We start from the raw sequence: 7,625 nt of genomic DNA, 5'->3' as shown, positions 1-7,625 counted from the left end.
ACTAATATCTGCACTTTCAGTTTCACTTCTTTCACATCTTCTGCCTCATCTTCTGGAGCCCTGGACTGCACCAACTCTGGCAGTAATATCTATGGACTCTACCAACTCTGGCAGTAATATCCATGGACTGTACCAACTCTGGCAGTAATATCCATGGACTGTACCAACTTTGGCAGCAATATCCATGGACTGCACCAACTCTGGCAGCAATATCCATGGACTGTACCAACTCTGACAGTAAGATCCATGGACTGCACCAACTCTGACAGTAATATCCATGGACTGCACCAACTCTGGCAGCAATATCCATGGACTGTACCAACTCTGGCAGCAATATCCATGGACTGTACCAACTCTGGCAGCAATATCCATGGACTGTACTAACTCTGACAGTAATATCCACGGACTGTACCAACTCTGACAATAATATCCATGGGCTGCACCAACTCTGGCAGTAATATCCATGGACTGCACCAACTCTGGCAGTAATATCCATGGACTGTACCAACTCTGGCAGTAATATCCACGGACTGCACCAACTCTGGCAGTAATATCCATGGACTGCACCAACTCTGGCAGCAATATCCACGGACTGCACCAACTCTAGCAGTAATATCCACGGACTGCACCAACTCTGGCAGTAATATCCATGGACTGCACCAACTCTGGCAGTAATATCCATGGACTGCACCAACTCTGGCAGCAATATCCACGGACTGCACCAACTCTGGCAGTAATATCCACGGACTGCACCAACTCTGGCAGTAATATCCATGGACTGTACCAACTCTGGCAGTAATATCCATGGACTCCACCAACTCTGGCAGTAATATCCATGGACTGCACCAACTCTGGCAGTAATATCCATGGACTGCACCAACTCTGGCAGCAATATCCATGGACTGCACCAACTCTGGCAGTAATATCCATGGACTGCACCAACTCTGGCAGTAATATCCATGGACTGCACCAACTCTGGCAGCAATATCCATGGACTGCACCAACTCTGGCAGCAATATCCATGGACTGCACCAACTCTGGCAGCAATATCCATGGACTGTACCAACTCTGGCAGTAATATCCACGGACTGCACCAACTCTGGCAGTAATATCCATGGACTGCACCAACTTTGGCAGTAATATCCTGGCAATGGCTGCTTTAAATTTCCTCCTCTGCCCAAACACAGGAACCACACGTGGGGATAAGAGGAATCATCCGGCTTTGGATTGTTGGTCGACAGGGAAGGGACAGAAATGGAACAGATTTTCCCCCGGTCTCTCTCTCTCGCTCTTTCTCTCACTTTCTTTCTATCTGTTGCGGACGCAGCGAGAACCAATGGAGGGGCCGATTACTGATAAAAAAAGCAACTGAACAGAAACTTGAATAGAGGATTCTTCATCCCGATGGATTAATGCGCTCTGCCTAATTGGTCATGGTCTTTGAATGACGAACCCAATACAATAATCACTACATTAGTCGCCAGCACTTGGATATTTCCTGGAAGAACAGGATGAATGAAAGTGGATGATTACTGTTGTAAACCCGTGATCACTGTTTGGGGAATTATGAGGTGATCCTCTAATCTGTTTGATTTACTTTCCACAACCCGCTGCTGTTTAACGGCACGGACCCATTTAACAATCCGGGTATTGCCCCATTTAAAGGCTGGATATTCGGACATTGAACACTCCGGTTATTCACCAATTTAACACAAGCTTTGAAAGGCATGTGGTTTTAAATAACCGGCAGAGTATCATGTGTTACTGGACTATTGACAACAGCAGCAATGGATCAGTTTTTGCACCAATAATAACATCAATGGTGGAATGCTTGTCTCTCAGGTTGGGTTAAATTGATGAGAACTTAAAATTACCATAATCGTGGTTTATCTTTAGTTTGGTCGATATGCCACGATGGGTTTATATAAAGTATAACCCTTATCAAACACAGTAAAATATGAACAATTAGAAACTGCTGAGCATGTCTACTCCGGTTCAGTTCAAGCAAACACTCCCATAAGGGTCTGGTCCCCGCTTTCTTCCAGATGTGGATTCCCAGCGGTTTTCTTATTATCCGTACTGTACGTGGATCCGGGATTCTGCTGGACCGGGACTCGGGAATGTCCTGTAACTGGAGCCAGGATTGTGCTGTACCAGGATCAGTAAGTGTGCTTTCATGGTACACGGGAGTGTGATGTACCAGGACCAATGAGTGTGCTTTCATGGTAGACGGGAGTGTGATATACCAGGCCCAGTGAGTGAGCTTTCACGGTACATGGGAGTGTGATGTACCAGGACCAGTGAGTGTTCTTTCATGGTGCACGGGAGTGTGATGTACCAGGACCACTGAGTGTGCTTTCATGGTACACGGGAGTGTGATGTACCAGGACCAGTGAGTGTGCTTTCATGGTGCACGGGAGTGTGATGTACCAGGATGAGTGAGTGTGCTTTCATGGTACACGGGAGTGTGATGTACCAGGATGAGTGAGTGTGCTTTCATGGTACACGGGAGTGTGATGTAACTGGACCATTGAGTGTGCTTTCATGGTACATGGGAGTGTGCTGTACCAGGACCAGTGAGTGTGCTTTCATGGTGCACAGGAGTGCACTGTACCAGGACCAGTGAGTGAGGTTTCATGGTACACGGGAGTGTGATGTACCAGGACCAGTGAGTGTGCTTTCATGGTACACGGGAGTGCGCTGTACCAGGACCAGTGAGTGTGCTTTCATGGTACACGGGAGTGTGATGTATCAAGACGAGTGAGTGAGGTTTCATGGTAAACGGCAGAGAAACAGAGTATCCAATCGTCTCAATATAGAACAGACCATGAACACCACCCATAACAATATGAAATTCCACGATATAACAAACTAGTGAGTGAGGTTTCATGGTACATGTGCTGATTTCTGGATACTTTTACCTCAATCTGGTTCAGCAAAATTACTGAAACGAATACCGTTTGTGCTTTAAACAAAGCAAGCTTTTATTTAAAAAACAAATCCGATCGGGGACGTTATCAGACAGAAGGAATGCAAGTCTGTTCGAACGCACCCACTTCCTACGGACAAAGTGACGTTACATTGTAAAGGGACGATGGTTATACATTTTCGGCAAAAGATAATAAGATAGGGCTAGAGTGACATCCGAGTCCAGCCTATCTCTTTTGATCCCTCTTTCCCTTTGTCCACTCATAAGCCGACCTAAGTATGGTCTGATTTTAAACAAAGACCTTCTGTTAATGTTTCAGGTTAATAACATGATTTAATAAGACCTTGAGGTTTTTCTGCAAGCTGTGGGTTTTGTTTCAATACATGTTAGTGTTGTAACATTTCGCAGTCTCGAGTCTGAGATGTCATGGCTATTCCGCCATGAATTCTTTGATAGCTTATACTGTCCCTATACAATTCCCACGTTCTCAACTTCAATGTCTCTATACATTTTTAAACATTCACATTCGCCCCTTTTCTCATTCCATGATAACACTTAGGATCATTCTAGGAGTATCCGTTCACACTCTATTTCCTGAATCATATTGTTGTTAGTGTCGAGTAGTTCTTTAGTTCGTTGGATCATAACTCGGGAGCCTTTGACCACAAGAGGGTTTGCTAACCTTGCCATCATTACTTTACAACAAAGGTTAAGGCAACCAACAACTAGATAGGATCTCCAAGATCCATCTGATAGCCAATCAAACCAGCTAGATCCTTCTGCTGGTGTGGATAACTTCTTCACCTCCCTTCTTATGTGATCAGCGAGATTGGTTATGTTTTCTGAACTATCAGGAATGTAAGTGCAATATTCAGATCCTATCAGGGCACACGTTCCCCCTTTCTCAGCTAACAGGTAATTGAGGGCCATTCGGTTTTGTAATGCTACGGTCCTTATTGCTACCATTTCAGCTGTGATGCCCTCCAGAGCTTCAGCAGTATTGTATTGGCCCCCCTCCTCTCGTGATAATTTGGCTCTGAATCCATCTGACAGTCTCAGTTAGGGTTAATGGAACGGGGCGCAAAGGAATTCCCCCTTTGGAATGTATAAGGAATGTATAGGGAATGTGAACACACCCAACATCTAGAAAAGTTCCCATTTTGCGCATAAACATAAGACATGTACAAAAAGGTGTTTACATGGAGCTCTCGTCTCTGTCTCCCCTCCCATGCGCCAATACTGTCATATATCAACACTATTATACAGACTGTGGCATAGAGACAGTTTCATCTTGTGGCTCAGGATTCAGATAAATAGTCCAATTATTTTGCTGATTAAAAGAGTTCGGTTCTCCCGTCTCTCTTCTTAGGTCACTGTCGGTGTAGCTGGCTGTCTATCACTGCGGGTAAAAGTTCAAACTGGTCCACGTTCCAATTAGGATGCCAACGGCCTTGTTCAGCTATGGAGAAGAGGAAGTCTGGAACAGAAACAGGAATTAGGATAACCAGTAAAATAGGTTCGTTAGAGGGTGGCGAGCTTGTAGTGGTGCAGGTGAACCCAGGCACCCCTCCCCTCAACCTTGGCTGCAGTGGGGGTAGTGAGTAACACCTGAAAAGACCCCTCCCATTGTGGCTCTAATCCCTTCCAAATCCATACTTCCCTGGTGCCACGAGGGACAATTCGGGTAAAACTGGGAGGTCGAGGTAAGCATCTTAAACCTGGTTGTGAGCTAGTCGCAGAGCCTGAGTCAGAGAAAGAACATAGGTGGTCATCAGTCGAGCTGAGATACCATATCTAGGAACAATTTCCCACATTAACACCTTAACAACAGTTTGAGCCTTATTGTCCAGGTTAGGGTAGTCTTCAATCCATCTGCTAAATACATCTACTATTACTAACACATATTTGTAACACTGAACTTTTTGCAACTCAATGTAGTCCAACTGAAATGTCTCAAAGGGACCTTCGGGTAGGGGCGTTTTATCCCAATCACAGGGGACTCCCTTCCCTGGATTATGTTGCTGGCAAACCAGGCAACGACTACTGATGTTCTGGGCGAGCGCCTGGAGTCAAGGGTGCCACCAAGTAGCCAAAAGTGTATCACTCGTTGTTCTTGCTCCACAATGAGTAGCAAAATGCATACAGTCAATAACCCATAGAGCCAACTCGTCAGACATGCAAGTCTGTTCCGCGGGAGTGGTCCAGAGTTTAGAAACATTGTCATAAGTACATCCATAATATTTCCACAACAGTTTATCTTTGTCAGGAGCGTCCTCCTGTGCTTTTATAACATCTTGGATGGTTGGCATTGGTTTTTCCAAGGCTAACTTATCCTTCGCAGGATTTTTAGTCTGACTCATAATTTTGGGCACGACCATCTGTTGGTCACGAGAGGCCTGTTTAGCCTCTTTGTCAGCACAGTGGTTCCCTATATCAACCGGGGATTTTCCGGTGGTGTGGGCGGTACATTTAACAATGGCAAAGTGCTTGGGGAGCATGAGGGCTTGCAACAAATCAGACACTAGTTGCTTATGGGATATCTCATTCCCCTGTGAGGTTAGGAATCCCCTATTTTTCCATAATTGTCCGAAATCATGGGCCACCCCAAAGGCATACCGAGAGTCGGTATAGATATTGACTTTGAGATCTTTGGCCAAGATACAGGCTCGGGTGAGGGCGAATAGTTCAGCTTGTTGGGCAGAATAGGCGGTTTCAAAAGCGGCAGATTCCAAGACCTGATTCTTCTGGTTTACTATGGCATATCCTGAGATTCGTGTACCTTCTGGATTAATAGAAGAACTTCCGTCAACATACATAATACAGTCTGGATCTTCCATTGGTACATCAACTAAAGCTTCCCTGACTGAGTTAGCTTCTTGAATTAAAGATAAATAGTCATGACTAGGTTCTTCCTCATCTTGGGGCGACTCAGTGAGAAAACAGGCCGGATTAATGGCAGTACAGTGCCGAAAGGTCAGTTTAGGATTGCCTGTGATTTCAGTGGGTTCTGTCGGATAGAGGGCCAGTCCACATTGCCCTGCACTGGGATCTCAATCGGATCAATGGGAGTATAACCCACTTGGGAGGGGTCCTCTGCCCACACATGAGGATCCACATAGTCAGGTATGCCAGAGCCAGAATGATGCTGCAGAGTCGTTAAGACCTTCTTGGGGTCCCCGTGGAATTGGACTGTTCGGCCATGTTTTACAATTTGCACATCCCGGCTGGTAAGGTCAGCCTCGTCTATAGCCTGGCGCACCATAACTTCCAAATCTTTAGCGTCGTGGGTATCTTTTTTCAACCACGCTGCCCCTCGCTGCAGCAGGAAAGCCATCTTGCCTCTGTCCTCGAGGTCGACTGCCTTGATCCTTCTCTCCCACGATTCTGCCACAACCGCTGGAAGGGTACCTATGGAATTGATCTTCTTCCCCAGGAGTCCTGCCACTGGAGCTGGGAAGGTATTTTTAGATCGTTCCAGTCGGACCATTGCCACGCAGACTTGATGGATGGTCTGTGCCTCAGGTGCTGCACTGGTCTGTTCTCTGGTGCCTGGCCCAAGCAAAGGTGAGGTTTTTCTCTGCCTCTGAGCATGGGGGACATTAATTGCTGGAGTGAAGAGGTCTTCCCATTTCCACTGGGATCATATGCTAGGGTCACGTGATAGGGTGCCTGCGGCAGGTCCAGAGATCACCACTGAGGGGTTCTAGTGGTATACTGCAGCTTAAGGGTTCCCTGTTTTACAATAATACCATCATCTCCACACTCCAAATGCAACTGGAATTTGCAGAGGAGGTCTCTAGCCATCAAGTTACAATCCAGATTGGTTGTGATAACAAATCGATGTTCCACCGATTCTTCCTGGTTACCCATTTTAACCGGTTCTGACACCAGGAATGTAGAGACTTGTCCCAGGAATCCTGACAGTTCCTGTGTTTCAGTGAAGGCGGGGAGTTTAAGCTTTGATTGTACAGAAGACATGAAGGCTCCCGTATCTATCAAGAAGGGTTGCCACTCATTCCAAATTTTTAACAATATCATCGGTTCGTCAACCGGGGAGGGTCCCTGCGTAGTCAATACGAATCGGGGGTCGGTTGGCCAAAGGGGTTGTTCTGGGAGAAGTTAGTGTAAGATCCCCGTCCTCTCCCCCCTTGCCCCCCTCCTCTTCCTCCTCTTCCTTTTTCGTGCTGATGGGTGGGACAATTTCTATTCCAATGTCTTTCTTGCCCACAAATAAAGCATCTATCTCGTCTTTCCCAGCCCCGACCTCTTCCCATACCAGGCCGGGGACAGTAGGGAGGTTTATTAGCAGGGCTCGGGCCGTTTGGTTGTTTCGTATAACCGTATCCTTGCTTATCCATCCAATCCTGTATGCAACACTGCGGTTCTATTGGTCCTTCCTCCCGAGATGGCTCTTCCTGTCTAGTCACGTATTCAGTCTTGACCCGGGTTGGGGGTGCACCTCCCCCCTCCCCTTTCTTTTCCTGCCAATAATATCTAACTGCCCTTTCCATCTGGGCTTTACTGTTATCTGCCCAATTCATATTATTTGTCCGGTTAGCGTGAGCAATCGAATAGGGCAGGCACTGAAGTAGGACAGCGCAGAATTGAGGAGAATCCTCTCCAGTCCTGAAGGCATTATCTCCTGATTGACTTCCGTATATTTCAATAAATCTTTCCATGAATTCATCGGCAGTTT

Source organism: Pristiophorus japonicus, chromosome 28 (genome assembly GCF_044704955.1).
Source record: "Pristiophorus japonicus isolate sPriJap1 chromosome 28, sPriJap1.hap1, whole genome shotgun sequence".
Taxonomy (NCBI): Eukaryota; Metazoa; Chordata; class Chondrichthyes; family Pristiophoridae; genus Pristiophorus; species Pristiophorus japonicus.
Note: the sequence above shows the minus strand (reverse complement) of the source record.